Here is a 17,071-nt window from a genome sequence, read left to right as displayed (position 1 = left end):
AGGTGGCCTTTCCTCTGCCCACACGATGGCCATTGCCATCCCTGCTTAAGATCTTCAAGAACCGAGAGGAACCAAAACTTGTTCCCAAATGGCTATTACTTTGCAACACTGAGCACCGCATTTTGAAGAACAGGGAGACAGCAGAAATCCACAGTGGTCCTTCCTACAGACCACACTGCCAAGAAAATCTTTTCCTTGTTTAGAAATTCTTGGACCACTATTTTCATCACTCTTGCCTATGAGAATGTGTTCATGGGAATTATCATGACACTTTAGACTTTTGGAATAGAGAAAGACCAAATCATGATACAAAAGAGGTTATCCTGAAGAATTAAGTGCCTCAGCAAGCACCATCTGCCCAGTAGCTACGGAGGGCTACAACATGGGCCATGTGAGTATGAGCTGTTGCTCTTCCTCTATGATGCAGAAGGAAAGTGTTCTTCACAGTGCCGAGACACCATGGAGACCTTCAGATGAGACCATTGCAATTACAAATTGCAGCTCAAACCAGCTCTGGATCACAGCCCCCATGCTGTGGGAGCAAAGCCAAATTTTGTGATTATTCTGAGCAATTTGCCCCATCTCCCTCTTTGGGGGGAATGTCCATGAGGTGGTAGAAGCACATGAGATCCAGGGCTCTCTTCTCTCTTGCTCCCTATCCCTCGCTGCATCTTGTGGTCCCACGTGGTTCCCCACCAGAGAAGACTCCTTGGCCTGCGCATTGGAACAGGCTACCCAGGAAAGTGGTGGTTTCCATCACTGGGAACCACTGCTGGTCCCTAGCAGTTTTCAAGAAACATGTAAATGAGGCCTTGAGGGACATGCTTTAGCAGGCAATGTGGTGATGGGTTTATGGTTGGACACGATGGTCTTGAAGGACTTCTCCAACCATAATGATTCTATGGTTCTATGGAGGCAGCTGGATGCATTCAGCAAAAACCATCAGTCTGGGCATATTTCTGTAGAGCTCTATGGAAAGCAGACTGGGAATCAGACAAAGTGAGGAAAATGCAACAGAAAGAGGGAAAATGAAAAAGTGACAGGAAGCTAAAGCAAACTAACATGTTATGAGGTGTTCATCCAGCTAACATAGCCAGGGACCCCAAAGAACACCACGCTGGTCCTGTTGATTAGATAGGAAAAGCCTTTATCTCTGTAATTTTTTAGAAACACTACCACTTCATGATTAGAACTAAGAATAGAGTTTGATTTACTTGAAGAGAAGAGCGAGTTTGCCCTGACTCGGCCAGGCCGCGGGGGTCACAGGCCTCAGCTCCAGCCTGTGCTGCAAACACCCCTAACGCTGGGGCTTAACTCGAGCACGCAGCACATCCTTAAAAGCAGCAAACCAAAAAAATAAAACAAGGCAGGGCCGTGTCTGCTGTGCATGCAGCGCTCCTAAAAGGGAGCTAATTTTTTTTAGCGTCTCGAGCTTTCAAAGCGAGCGCTAAACGCGGGCGAGCGGGCGCTCCCCGGGGCCGCGCGCATCGCCTGCAGCGAGCGTGCAACTAGGACAGAAACCCAACTTGAAAACGCTGCGCCATGCAGGCGGCGGGAAGGACAAAGGGAAAGCGCTCTTTGGCATGCAAAAACCCGCGCCAGGGCTCCCCTGCACCCGCTCAGCAGCACAAAATAATCTGTAAATATAAAGATCCCTGCAATTGTATTAATATGTATGCCTCGAAACAGAAGGATCCTCAGCAGAGTGCATTCAAGTGCCACAAAAAAAAAAAAAGAGTCCCTTAAAACACAGGATTGTGCCACTTTTTCTTGTTTTTTTTTTTCCGTGAACAGCTCACGCAAATATACACAGGACGGAGTTTTACAAAACCATGTTTGTCCACATTACATCTCATTTCCTGCGCTACATTAAATTACATAACCACTTGCTGCAAGAAATATTTCTGAAAGGACAGGAAAAAAAAAAAAAGAAAGGAGAGGAAGAAGAAAGAAAGAAAATAAAAAGCCCTCGTACAAAATATATGCAGAATTTGTTTTCCAATGAAGGTCTAATAGGGCTACCTCTTAAGTCTGGATGTATAAAAAATTGCCCTTTTCACAGCTGATAAAATACAAATTAATCCTTAGAGGATTTAATATGTGCCTATTTATTACTTTCAAGTATGAAAGTACTGCAGCAATTAATATACACTATTACACTACTGTATGTGCTGGTCTGTAACATTATCTTTGAAATAAGAAAGGTATGCAATGTTTTTATACACATATATGTAAATAAACATATATATTCACACATGCACACAGAAAATGTATATATTTCTTTTTAAAATCTACCATAACAGGCATGATCCGGTTGCTTTCAAAAGGTCAAGATTCCAGGGTTCCTGTGTTGTTGCATTACAGACTTGGCTAGAGCCAACATAAATTCCTAAGCCTTAAATTAAGGTCTTTTACGGGTATGATATAATGTTATTTGTATGCAAGTGTACCTTAGCTTTATTATGAGAAATGCAAACATTTTAAAAATTAAAGAAACATTTTTCTCTCTCTTCACCGATTAATCCGTTTATTTAACCTCCACTGGCTTTTTTGTTTGTTCGTTTGTTTTGTAAAGTACTGTTTCGTTCATTTGCTTGCCTTCCAACATTAACTCCCGGCATGCCATTTTATTCCAAAGTCCCAGCTGAACAAGTGTGCCTGTCCTCAGCAGGCTGAGCATCCTGTAGGAAGCTCCGGCTGCCTTTGCTGCGAAATGCTCTTTACTTGCCTCCTCCTATGCAGGTCTCTGTTTTCCATGTATTTAGCATAGATTGGCAGATTACGAATTTCTCTTACTTTGCACTCCTTAAACATTCACTGACTTTGGAGTTTAAGTGAAAGTGGCTAACAATTCAATATTTTTAGACAGCAATATTTTAAAAAATTATATATATATATATATATATACACACACATACACATAGGGATGTGTGCGTGCATGCATCTCATATATATGTGTATGTACACACATATATCTGTATTTAAATAATAATAATGCTAAGGTTAATCATTCACCCAGTATGGCTTCAAAAATTTTTCAGCAACAACTTGGAGAAATAAAACTGATTCCATTTTTATCCTCCCATAATGAATACCCCAAATTACCATAAGCCTCGTTCTTTAAGTTCAGGGTAATGAGTCAGATTTTATTCATATTTTCTTAAGGGTAGAATATCTGTTTGCTAGCCCTCTTTTGTTTATCCATCAGCAAAGCCTCTATAATTTCCAGCAATGTCCGTGGTTTATTTGCCATCTCGGCTGTGGTGTTTATTCAGGGTAACAGAGCACCGCGGCGGGGAGCGCGGCGCTGCCTCCTCCGTCCCGTTGCAGCCCATGGAGCTCTTTTGACAGACAGCCCGGGAAAAAAAAATCTGCATAAGGAAAAGTAACTGACAGCTGGGGTCAGACTCTCTCTGTTTAATGACACTGCCAGTTACACATTTTGAATTGTTTAAATATGAGTCTACAGCTCCAACGATCATCATCTCGCTGGTTCCACTTTTCATACCCAACAGCCAGGAAGCTGACACGTAATTACACACTTACTGATGGTATCGCCGGGGCCGATAATTAAAACTGCCACGGGAGGATTGCTAGTGCTAGTCTACAGCTGGGATGTTGTCAAGAGGTAGAAACTCCAGCAGCTTTTCACGCTATCTTCTTACAGGTGGACCGCGGGCGCCGGAGCCGCGGGGATGGCAAGGCCTCGGCACATCCTTCACGATGTCTCGCACAAATGAAGAAAATCTATTAACAATCCAATAAGTGAAACCCAAACACGGCGACCCGCGGGTTAAACTGCCGGAGTGGACGCACCGCGACTCCACGTATTGTTCTTTTGCCTTTTGGACGTGTTTATGGAAAAATATTGCAAATGTTTTGCCACCTTTGGTGGTACAAATGAGAGCAGCAGCGGCCAGGTGGGAAACACCGCAGCCTTCCTAGGTGACTTGGAGTTTCACTGTCCATAAATTCCCATTGCATTCCCTCTTCTTCTCCACTGATGAAATGGAGATTAAAATGCTAACACCTTTCTGGGATTTGGGGGGGGGGAGGTTAATATTTGTACAGTGCTTGCTAGGTGATTTGTTGCAGACTGCACAAAGCACCAGGTTTTCCAAAAAGATGGGTAGAAAGCAAGATAAAAACCTTTGAAAACTATTACCAGCACCAGAAATTCAATGGCAACTTTCTAATATCAGTTCCATTGGATGTGGCAAGGGACTATTTGGGATCCCTCACAGCCTCAACTCTGAAGCACACTGGGTTGGCTAGAAGGTCTCCCAGAAAAGGTCACAGGACCTCTAGGCCGTGGCCATCATAAACAAGCCAGCAAACAAAAGACCTTTGCATCTAAGCAACCTATTTGGCATATTAGACACAAAAGTTTTAATCAATATTGATTGAGTCTGGTCTCTCTGTACACCAAGGAGGCTTTAGAAGGAGAGGCCCTGTTCTTGCAGTTCCCTCTTCCTCCCCGCTCTGCTGGATGGAAAGGCCCACTGCTGTCTTGCTGCAAATGAAACCAATAACTTCTGATTTTGAGTTCTGATGATCCAGTTGGGGACATAATACACAATTTGAGCATCGATCACACACACCTTGTACTGAAATCCACCAGGCAAAATAGGAATTGGGGGACTCCCTGGCTGGAGGATGATGCTGCCAAGAAGCTCTTCCAAAGGCCTTCTCCTACCCTACCCGGTCATGCAAAGGAGACACACGTGGACCCGTGCACAGCTAAAAAGGGCCAGAAGCTGCATTTTTTAAAAAAAGAAAAAAGTATCAGGTTTGTCTGTTTAGTTTGGGGAACTTATAAAATGTTTCTACTAAAACCTTTGCTGGGATTTTCTAAGTTTCAGACCACTTTGGGTATTTTGTGAAATCAAATTAATAAAAGAGCCTTGAACAATTTAAGTGCTATGAAATATATTTAACTAGGAATTATGACAAAACTGAGCATAGAGTTCTCTGTGATTTGGGCATTTGCCAGCAAACTAGTCACAGGATTCAAGATTTTATTAAATAACATTAATGTTAAAGCATTGCAAAGTACAGAAATTCAACACAATTTTTGCTGAACATTTTCCCTCTGGTTCTGAATTTCAATTTCTTATTTAATGACCAGCAAACTACCATTATAAAGTACTAAAATTATTTTAAGGAATAAATATTAGCTTCTTTCATGGAAAGCTCATATCTAAGATAAACCAAAATACCCTAACAAATAATATCAGTTCACAATTTTTAGATTGCACAAACAAACCAGACTAGCATTGGTCAGATCATGTCTATTGCAACTATGCTGATGGATTTACTCTTTTTTTTTTTTTCTTTTTCCTGGAAATTTAACCTCTGAAATTCTATCTTGTTGAGGTGAATGGGTGATTTACCATCAACTTAAACAGCTTCATAATTTCACTCTGCACCACCTTTGCTAGCCAAACAAAAGCAAGTTGCGGTTTCCTGACATAAAAGTCCTTTCCTCCACTTTTTGTTTTAATTCACTTGATTGATTAAAGCCATGCACTTTAGTTGATACCCGAGCTGCTTTAGCTCTAGATAGCTGTTACTTTACAAACTAAATGATGTGGGTTCTCCACTATGCATAAGCCTTTCTGCTTTCACACTATTAGGTGCAAATAAAACCGTGCACCACTCTGGACCTTGGCCTTTTGAGGGTGACAAACTCAGGTGCCCAGCTCTGTATGCAGCACGAGCAGGAGGCATCTGCCCGGTGAAAGCCCATCTGGCACCCACAGGAGAGAAGGACATTGTCAAGGTTGGTCTTGCTGTCCTTAAAGCTGGATCCATCAATCGGTGCAAGCGTTGAGATGTGAAGAATTGGATGACCCTTCCCAGGAAGGGAGCTATTCCCATCACATCCACCCCAGGAGCATCTCCTGGAGGTTCCTGGGCCTCCTGGGAAGCAGGACAGTCCCCAGTACTCTGCAACACAACAGGATAGCACCTCTTCTCCATCTTTGCCTCCTCACATTACCTCTTCTCTATGGAGAAACGGGGATAACTTTACAAGCTCAGTTGCAAGTGAGCTATTCTAGACTCAAAAACACCTAATTCAGGCAAGGTCACAGAAGAGCAGAGGCGAGTGTCTTGCAAGGCAGTACCCAGTGGGTATCGGTGTATCCAGATCCACTCCATGACAAGTGTGGCCACTTCCCAGGGCCAGAGGAGCATCACAGCACATGGCAGCTCTCAACACAGCTAGAGAGAGCCTGAACCCCTGCACGGAGCGAAGAGCAGGGATGGAGAGGGAAGAGAAGCGGTCCAAGAGCCCTGCCTGTCCTCCACGCAGCAGGGAGCGTGCACCAGAGCCCATGGTTATTAATGACAAACCATTCGGATTTCAAACTGCTTGAAAAACAGCACCCAGACATTGGAAATTTTAAGAAAATGTGAGCAAAGCTATTTCTAGCTGATATGTTACATTTCTTTTGGCCACTAAAATGTCAGATCGGGAGTGAAAACTGGTGAAAATACATTTGGTGGAAGCAGAGCAGAGCAAACAGAGAGAGAGAAAAAAAAAAAAAGGAATTAGAAGGAGGAAAGGGAAAGACTTACAGAAAGGAAATTCTCCATGCCAGAAACAGCATCTCACATCAGCCACAAATGGGAAACAAATTACAGATCAAATTAATCTCTGAACTCCTACGAGGTCAGCAGGAGCACAGGCAGCTCCGAGCGCTCTGGCTCCAGGCAATGTTAAATCAGAGCAGGGCAGTTTCCAAAGCTGCCCACAATGTGTCCCTGCACTAGCAGCACAGAGCGGGAAGGAAAAGGGGCTGCACATGCACACACAACCCAGTGCAACAGCCAGGACCTCCCCAAACACCAGCCGCATTCATATATTTTCCTTCTTCATATATTTGCCTTCTCCTATAGCAATTCCTCCTCTGGAAGTCCAGGGGATGAGCAATCATCCACCCGAGATCTCCATATGTTTCTTCCCACCCCTTGCCCACCCCAGTGTACCTCAAAAAGAGCAGGGGATTTCTCTTTCCTCCTGGTTGCACCATAGTCACAATGCACAAGACACTGCAAAACCAGGAGGATAAATTTTATGAGCTGATAAACTGGACTACTATTCACCAAGGAAGAAGATTATCAAGCAAATTACACGGAAAACCAATAATAGAGGAAAGGTTAATGATTTCTGTAAGCCACCAAATTCACCCGCCCCTGCAGTTTACTAAGAAAATTAGGGCTTCTTCATGCTGAGCTTATGGGAACATTTTACCCATATTTCAACCCTTCTTTCCTCTGAGATCTTTGACATCATTGCCCTCGAGCTGGAGAATTTACATTATGGACAATTATAAAACAAAAATATACCACCATTCAGGAAAATATACAACTTCTTATCAGAGGACTGTGGATGTTCTTCTTGCCAGTCTACAGACATGGAGATTAAATTTCAGAGAGAGATTTATTTTGTGCTATTGTCCTGTTATTCACCAGAGGATTGTGCAATGCAAGTAATCTGATCAGAATAATGCATAGGGACATATTTCAGAAAACCAATAATTGTGGTAACGTTGAGCTCTGCAAGGTGCCAAAATAAAGTCCAAAATCACTCTCCTGCTTTTCCACAATTCCTTAATCATGGCATCATAATGTGCTGCTCTGTTGTCCATTAAAGCCACAAGCTTGAAGTAATCAATGCTGGACATTTGGAGATTTATTGTAATTTTAGATCTACAGCACTTTTGCAGGCTGAAAAGCAAAATTATATTTTATAGGTGTGCCATATCTTACATTTTACAGCTTTTACTTCTTCAGGCTGGCTAGGTGTGGGTTTTTGTTGTTTGTTTGAGATTTTTTTTCTTTTAACCTGAGTGCTCCAGGCTTTTTTATGTTAGGAAGCAGTTAAGTCAAAAAATAGAAAAAAATTACCAAAACCAACTGTATTTAAATTCTCTTTACTTCCTTAAGCTTTTGACTTACCTGTACAAAAAGTAATCTTTCATAAACAAGTCCCAAACAAAATCATTGCCTATTTTACTCTCCTTAAACCCTTGTGGAATAAACAGAAATTGTAACAGGATCCTTTTGACCGTTTCTTATTCCGCTTGTATTTGCAATGATTTCATAACGGATGCTGGGTTTGCCCCTCCACATTATCAAAATCAGCGCATCCTGGGATTAAAAACCGTTTAGGGCCCGATCTTGCAGCAGCTCCCAGCCCGGCAGCGCCATGGACGTTGTCTCCCTTCGTTGTCGCTGGTGTTTTTGCCATCCACCTTTGGGGGAGAACCCAATTAACCCTTGACCATGGGAACCTTCTGCGTTCCAAGGCCGTGGGGAGCTGGTACCATTCCCACTGTCCCTGCTCCAAGACAGGTGTTGCCAGATGTGGTGCTTCAACCACAACGCTGAAGACATCCAAGTTCAGGACACTACTTAAACGAGCCCTAAACTTCAAGTACGTTTTAGAGTGGTAAAGGCTACTCTGAATAGTAACGAGCTTAAACATGGGCTTAAGTGTTTTGAACTGAGCAGATTTAGGTGGGTGCTTGGCCATGCCTGTGGAGCAGAGTCTGAAACAGGACACGCAGGGCTCAGCTTGCCTCGAGCAGGACAAAACTGCCATCCACTGCTTTAGCTGGTCGTGTACAAACATGCAGCTCCTAACGCTCAGCAGCACCTTGCAGCCAGCCAGACCTCAAAGCCCTGTGAACAAGGATCTCCTATGCACCTGGGTCCCTATGTATCCCAGAAATATTAGAATTCGTGTGAAATGCAGTAGTATGAATAAGAGGATCCCTTTTATGAAACAGAAAAGGCATTTGATTGGTGAATTTTAGATGAGTGAATTATAGTTTAACTAATCATCAACAGGCACTTTGAAACTGCCCTGGATCCTGTTAAGGAGCATGAATGGTCGAGTTCTACATTTCCTGGGAAGTGTAAACGACCCAACCTCCGAAGCTATAACTGAACTGCAGGTACCATCCCTTGAGTCATTCCTATTTCTGCAGCGGATCCCTCTTCTACTGCCCACCTGGCAAGATCCCTTTTGTGGTGCAAAAATATCGTAGCTCAAGTAACAGAGCTCCAAACCCACCAGGAATAAGGCCTTGCAATTCTGTAAGTGAGTAGCCTACAAAGAAAAACTCTTACATGTGCATTGCCCATGCAAGTACCAGAGCACAAGCACTATGTGTCGCAGCAGAGCACTACCAGGTAGGGGAGATCCAGCCAGCAACAGATATTCACCAAACAGAAAATTAAAATACATCCACATCATATGTCCTGTGGTCTTTGTATTCGCAGATCAAAGCGCAGGCTCTGATCTCCTGCGGTTGCAGCAGAGGGAACCGGTGGCCATTGATTTCAATGAGTGCAAGATCAAGACCATAATGCTTCCAGCAGCCATACACATCAGTGTAAGCTTATTTGTAACAGAACCTAAGGGCACATTTCATATATGACTGGTAGGAAAACCCACTCACAATGGAGGACAGCGGTGTTCATGTAGAATTTATACTACAAAAGAAAAAGAAAAAACTTTCCTCTATGCTTCTATGTGAATTCATCAATTTAACTTACACTTAAATGGAAAATCGCTATACAGAGACCATAAAAACGTATTATGTTATCAATTGAATGGTTTACACTGCTGGCAAGCTCAGGGAAAACATACCTTTTCACTATCAAAAGCCTGAGTGAACTGCATTATGGAGGATCCCATATATATCTTTAACTTTTGTACATGGCAATTCTCTTCGCATGTGCTCTCCTTACCTTAAATCAAGTGAGTGATGAGAAGAAGGATGAGCAAGTGGAGAGAAAGGAAGATGTAAAAAAAAAAAGAAAGAAAAACAAAAAAAAAGAAAGGCTGAGAAAATAAAGTGCAAATAAAGTTAGGGATGAAAAAGAAAGGGAGACAGGAAAGAGCGAGAAAAGGGCAAGAGGCTTCTCAGGAATTCAGGATAACAGATGCATCTCCATAAAGGCAAGTTGTAAAAGGAAAACAATTTGCTCATCTTTGCTTCCTGGAGTATATTCTAGTTCCACAATGCCAGGAGATAGGAGAGCAAGAAAAGAATGGAAAATGGATGAAAAAGACTCAACATGTAGAACATTGGGTTAGAGAAAGGTTTTCTGCAATAAATCCAGTGCTAATTAGTGCTAAGAGGCAGCCTCTTTTGCCTCCCTCCAATCAGCACCAGGCACAGCCAAAACAGGCTCTTCTGGACCATATGAAAAGCTTAAAACACAGCAAAACACATCACAGCATCTGCAGGGAGTTTGGAGAATGCTCTGTATGCTCAGGGTTTTCTTTTTTTTTCTCCTGTGCTTGAGATAAGGAACATATCGAGCTTGCATCACAAAATGATGCCTCTGAGGGCCCCCAGTTCGCCCAGACTTTCCTCAACTCCTTCCCTGACGTCAGCAGAGAGGAAGGCAACTCCTGCCAGTTAGGCAGGTACATGCATCTACAGACCTAAATTCTTGTCACTTCTTATACCCATGGACACTTGTGCTTTGCACTGTGAGCATATCCACATTGAAACACCAAGACACCAAATTTACTTCCTGCAGAAGATTCTGTAGGATCTTTTCTGAGGAATCCAGAGCAGCGGTGCAGATTGGCCTGAACTGCTTATTGCTCTGTTGGTTACTCCCTCTTAAAAAAGCATCATTGCACAAATCCCAGGAGCTGAGAATGATGCCAAGAGCAATCAAAGGAAGGCAAAAAACTATTTATTAATGCAATAGAAAGAGATGAATAGATAATGTTTATACTTTAGAAGGAAATGAAAAATATACTGGTAAATAGAGATGAGATGGGTCAGCAGCATCTGACTCAGAGCATATGATCAATTAAATGCTCAGAAATTCAAAACAGATGAAAGAAAACTTGTTTTTGTCCAACCTGAAATTCAGACAAATGAAGGTGCCTAGAATGAACACCATAACAGAATTCAAATCTGGAGCAGATCTTTATGTATCACAAAGAAGAAGAGTCACCAATTATTAAGTTTGGAAGGGACATTTATGTTAAACGTCCATCTTCTGGCTGTAAACTAATTGCTGACTATTAGAACTAGAATAAGATTTAAAGAGAAGAAAATTCCCTCAGTCCACTACCACACACATCACCAGTGTCCATGATGGGACACAGAGTATTGCCCTAGGTGAGCAGGGCAAGGTGCTGGAGTCTCTGCTGAAGCATCTCAGATAGTTTTACTGTGTGGTCACATCTCCACATTTTTTGAAACTCTTGATGTCCAACAACACACTAAAATCACTCTTAAAATACAACTAATTGGGTTGGGATTGTGTGTTTAGAATTATGGTACACCTGATCTCATCGATTAAAAAAAATCATTCTGCTGGTAAAACAGTGTAAGAGCACCGTGATCGGTGCACATCGGGTTTTTTTTTTCTACTTAAACAGTCTCTGAAGAACAGCCACATAAAAGTGTTACTAAAATAAACTTTGGTAGACAGAGACCTTGTGTAAACCAAGTGTAAACTCGGAGCGTCTTTTTACTACCCACTCATAAACCTCTGGAAATAAAAGTTTGTGGTGACAGTTTAGACCGGAGCTGTGAGGGTTGTGCCCTCAGCTCCCCATAGCAAATCCAAACCATTCCCAAATTACGAGTGGAGCATCCCCGCTGCCTGCCCCATTGCAAGAACATCCCAGCACGTCCCTTCCCGCTGCCGCCTCCTCCGGGAAAACCCCACGAAGAAGACGCAGCTCCTGCTGGTTATCGCCCCTCTGGATCCCCAAACTGCTACTAATTGCAACGCTGGTAATTATTTCTAGTTTTTTAATTTTTATAATGACTCTTCATGGTTTTGTTGACCAGAGGGAAATTTTAATCCCAAATGTGCCCAAGTGTCAAAATTGCCGTTATCATTCAGGAAAAAAAGAGAAAGCCTTTTAAGAAGTCATAAAGTTTGCTTATTGAAAATTAGAAATGAATATTTATTGTCAGATTTTCATCCAAGAGTAAAGCCTTTTATTTAACACCGGTCAAAAATGTAAATTATTCAGATGTTTACATTTGAGCGCGGCCATCCTTGCAGCACGTTGGTGCGAGATGATAGCACAAAGCTCCAGCAGCACTGGGCAAACAGCTCATCACACCTGTCGTGCCACCGAGGGAGACCTGCTGGCTCGGTGCCCTCAGCCACCAAAGCTGAGAGGAGTGGGACAAGGCTCCTGATCTCCCCCGTGCCCTTAGCCACGTCATCTATGGGGAATTTAGCCATCTGGATGGTGTCCTTGAGCAGTAGGGTTGGACTAGAAGATCTCTGGAGGTCCCTCCGAACCTCAGTCACTGTGATTCCATGTTAAAGAGCCAAGATGCACTGGAGCTTTCTTCTCTCTGCTCCTTACCCCCACCAGGAAAGCCATGGACACCTGGTTCCTCTGACCAAGACCAATGTCCCAAGCACCTTAACAGGCCATGGCATTCTTCCAGGCACTAGGCTGGGAAGATGCACCTCCATCCAGGGGAAGGCTGCTATCCATCTGCATCTTCCCTAGCAGATTCCTGGGACATCAGCCCTTCCTCATCCACCAGGTCCCACCAGGGTCTACCCTGCAGCTCAAGCAAGTCACACAAGAGGGACCAGGTGGAGACACTGCTGTAGACGTGCATTTCTACAGCACCCCAAGAAATAGATTTTTCCCCCTTTTTATGGCTGCATTAGAAATCTGTGCAGGTTCCCAGATGGCCAGCCAAGGGTTTGTGCATAAATTCGTAGACAAGCAGCGTGCCTTCACTTTGGTTTGGTTTTAAAGGAGATGAGGAGCTGGATGGAGAAAGCAGCTGGATTCGGTAGGTTTTTCCATACTGGTTGCCTGGTTATTCCACGTGAGGAATAACCAAAAAGACAAGTCTGGCACCAGAAGAGGCAGGTCTGGCCCCGCTCTACGCGCGGAGGCCTCCGAGGGGGCTCCATGCACGGCTTCCTCATGCACCGGGAGCTGCACGATGTGGTTGCAACCCTCCCTTCCCGAGGGTTTTCCCAGGATATCCCGTTCACGTGCCCAGAGCCTAGCATACAGGTGACCGGAGCCTCTCGTATTTAAAGAAAAAACAAAACACACACGCACGCAAGGAGAAAAATGTTTCCTGAGCAGTTCAGAGAGGTTTTTTCCACCTCATAAAGAGCCTGACAGAGGCACGAGCCCAGTTTTCCCAGCACTGCCACCTCCGTCCAGCCCTCACCTGTGTCCCTGCTCTTACGCGCACTCTGAAGCGCTGCAGCTGCCCTGACTCTTTCTGCCAGTATAATTTTTTAAATACACAAATATTACACTCCAGGGCATGTTTTCCTGGGCCAACAATACATGCCTCACTTTTATTGTGAGGCACAAGCCCTTCGGTTTCATGTCTTTTGACCTCCCAAGAAATGTATTAATGACCCTATAAAGCACGCTCTGGCACGTATTCATATTAATACAATATAGTTCTTTGTTTTTATATTGCATAGTAAAAGAGAAGGGGGGAAAGATAGTTTTTTTCTCAAAACTCTTCTACTACAAAACCTACTTTAGAATGAAAAACCAGCGGTGATATGAGGAGGGATATCTAACAGGTTTTATTATCCACATTATACTTCAGCTTGGTTTGGGTTTGCTTATTTTTCACTTATTTCTCTGAACCTTGGCTTGCCTCTTAGCAGGGTTCAAGGAGGGCCTGGGAAAGGGTCCAGGAAGGGGTTTAGCCTCCCTGTGCCTCCCCGGCCACGCTCCGTGCAGCAAAACCCAGCGCTCGCAGGGGGGAAAACCAACAGCTTCGGCCAGAGCTTAGGTCCCACCTCAAACACATCCCTCCTGCCTTAAAAAAAAAGGAAATAATAATAATAAACAAAAACAACAACAACAACAACAACAAAACAGGCAAACCACTTCTGCTACAGGTGACCTTGAGGATTTTTTTCCTGGGACACAACTGAAGTGAGTTTAGTGAAGGCTCAGCTCAACGCTGATCCCATGAGGGCACTGGGAGTCTTGCCATAGCATTTGCTTACTGGTTAATAAAGGGTTTTGGGGTTAGACAAGAGCGCAGAAGTGATAAATAACTCGCTAAACATCGCTGCCGTGCCCACAAAATATATCAGAGCAAGTCTAGGGTCATTTTCTAGTGCTCCAGCTTGGGTTTTTGATATAGTGCCTTTATTAAAACCCCTATCAAAAACTCATATGCAACACGACCATGCCAGCACCTTCTTTACATATTAGACATCAGTGCGTATCACCCATTAGCCATGGCAAGAGTGGGCTCCAGCTAGCACATAACACCCTATCGCCCATGCCATGTGGCTAGAACATGCCTCAACTCATCTCCATCTAAATCAAATACTCACTAAAATAAAGGATCAAACCCAAAACGAGCACACCAAAGGAAGCCCCTTCCCTCTGAAGCAGACCACGTGCTCCTAACCCATAAAGCAACCCAAGTAATTATTTTTTACTGCTTATGAGACAAATCAAGTAAACCCTAATTTCAACTACAATGTCTTCAGCTCTGCTGCATACACAGGGGAGGGGAAAGAAAAGCTGACCTGACTCCTGCTAAAGGCTCTGGGAAGTTTTTCTCCTACTTTGAAGGTAAAAAGAACACAGTTCATAAAATACTTGTCCCTTTTATTAAAGCAGAACTACTTTCTTTTTCCTTCTAGCATTAAAAAAAAAAACTTTAAAAGTTAATAAAGGGAAGTTAACCAACAACTCTTTCAAATAGAAGTCTCCAAGTTGATCTCAAAATTTTAATAAAGTGGAGAAACTGCCACCAAAAAGAAAAAAAAAATCCAAAACACATCACAAAAATCTGTGCAGATAACGGGGAAACGGCATTAGCCAGCACTCTAAAAATTGTTAGCAGCATCTTAGCTTTTGTTTATCTTTGATACTGAAGACAGAATAAATGGAAATATTCATAACTAACAATGGCTAAACCAAAAGTTCATTCTTATTATTAATTTTTAAATTTAGAAAAAAAAAATAAAAAACATAAAGCTGAAGTTATTTGGCAAGCTCCTTGCAGTGCACATAAATAAATCTCTTTTAGCAAGTCTCCAAGGGTTTTAGGCAAAACTTTGTGAGTGCCAAGGAGGAAATCTAAAAACAATTTCTGGCTTGCTTGTTGAGCCAAAAAAATGGACATCATGTCCAAAGTTCAATTCTAAATATTATTTTTTGCACTAAAGAATGAAGTGATGCATGTTTTCAAATCAAGATTGTCTAAAGAGCTTTCCAGAGAGCCAATGCCACCAAGTTTTTAACTCTTAACACTGGCATTACTTCAGGTTTTCATCAGAGAGTCCTTGCATCTGAATGGAGGACAACAAGGCAGGGTCTTGGGGCTGAAAAATTACATGAGGGAGTAATTTTTTTCTGTTTTCCAGTGAACAAAACATCTCAGCAGATCTACTCCAGGTATGTTTATTACAAGTAGCTATATGGGAACGCACTAGTGGTCTAGCTCTGATTGAGCAGGAGCCACATTCGTGTTAGCTTGTGCCAAAGGGATGTCCAGGATTTTGGAGCATCTCCTGAGGTACTCACCCATGTGTTTGCTTTGCAGGTCACAAAGAACCGGTAAAGATTGTGCTGATCCTACAGTCTCATTATAGAGGTGACCCTGTGAGTTGTGGGATGTCTTTGCTTTCCATTTATTCCTAGAAAATGAGTCCTCTTGCTTTGCATTATTTCAGTCTCATACCCTACTGCGAGCTTCTTATAGCATTTACTAACATTAATAATAACTTGAATAACTTGAAGAGCTAACATTAATAATAACATGGATAACATTTAGGGGTTGGACTAGATGATCTCTAGAGGTCCCTTCCAAACCTTAAAAATTTCATGATTCTATTATTACTAGCAAGCTTGTTGGCTTTTCTCTTTCTCCACCAGCATCATCTTCAATAATATCGTAATATCTCCTGGAGATCCCTTACAAGATATGCATGAAGGAAAGTTCTGACAAGCTTCTTACCAAAATTTTGCAGAAGCCTCCATTTTGCATGTAGGATTATACCAGGCTTCTTTTAAAAGGAAAATCTTAAAAAGAATAGTTTTCAGCTTGTCTGTTTTTGTGGTGCTGTTCCCCCAGATGCAGAAGAACAGGGGTTTCCTAAGCACAAAATAAGTTAATAGATGTTACTGCCTGGCAACCAGTGGCTCTGGGAGGGCCGTGCCCGCAGGCACCGCACGCAGACCCCAGCCCCTGTGTGCACTGGGTTCCTGCAGCACCGAACTCTGGAGACCCAAATTTGCAGCTTCACTCGGCACAGCAACAGAACCAGATTCTTTTCTTAAATGAGGTTTGTTTCAGCTTTCAGGTTTCTAACTACTGTTCCCAACAGCACAACCGAAGGTTTATGTAAAGTGGATGTATTAATTCATTCCTTTCCAGGATTAAAAATGTTGCATGGTTCACAGAAAATCTGAGAGTTGTGATTTTCAAATTCCTGTAGACACCAGCTTCTGCCACACTGTTCTTTTATGCATCACGTCACTTCCCAGTTGCCTTTTATTGAAATTGAATCTAACAAAATCACATATACCAGCTAAAAATTCAACCTTAAATATTCCTTCATCATAGCTGCTTTTCGAGTGAGTGATTTTTGGGGAAAAAAAATGCAGGTGTATTTTTGAAAAGGGCGCACATTTGTATTGCCCAACTTGCATGATGCTATATTAAAAACCCTTGCAAATGTTTCCCTGCTGACACTGAGAAGTTAAAAACCTTTCCCAGTCTGACTGCAGGTCGGAATCTAAAGCAGGATCTCAGGAGCTCCACCTGCGGCTTCTTACTGCTGAAATTACTGCAAATTAAAATTTCTCATCAACAGCGATCCTGGTTTGCCCAGACTGGTCAAATTCTCTCTCACAGGCACCTGCAGGTAGAGTTCAAGGAAAGCATCAGAGCCTGCTGGTACCAACAGAGGAAACCATAAACACAAGAACTGTTTAATATGGACAAGGAGCCACTAAATGTTTCAGAGACAACAGAATAAAAAGTTTCATGGATGCTGCAATGTGAGGCCCATTTATGCATTTATTCCATTGAAAGAC

The sequence above is a fragment of the Tinamus guttatus genome, unplaced genomic scaffold (genome assembly GCF_059628265.1).
Source record: "Tinamus guttatus ecotype Peru unplaced genomic scaffold, ASM5962826v1 Tinamus_guttatus_pri_ptg000079l, whole genome shotgun sequence".
NCBI lineage: Eukaryota > Metazoa > Chordata > Aves > Tinamiformes > Tinamidae > Tinamus > Tinamus guttatus.
This window is presented reverse-complemented; position numbering follows the sequence as displayed.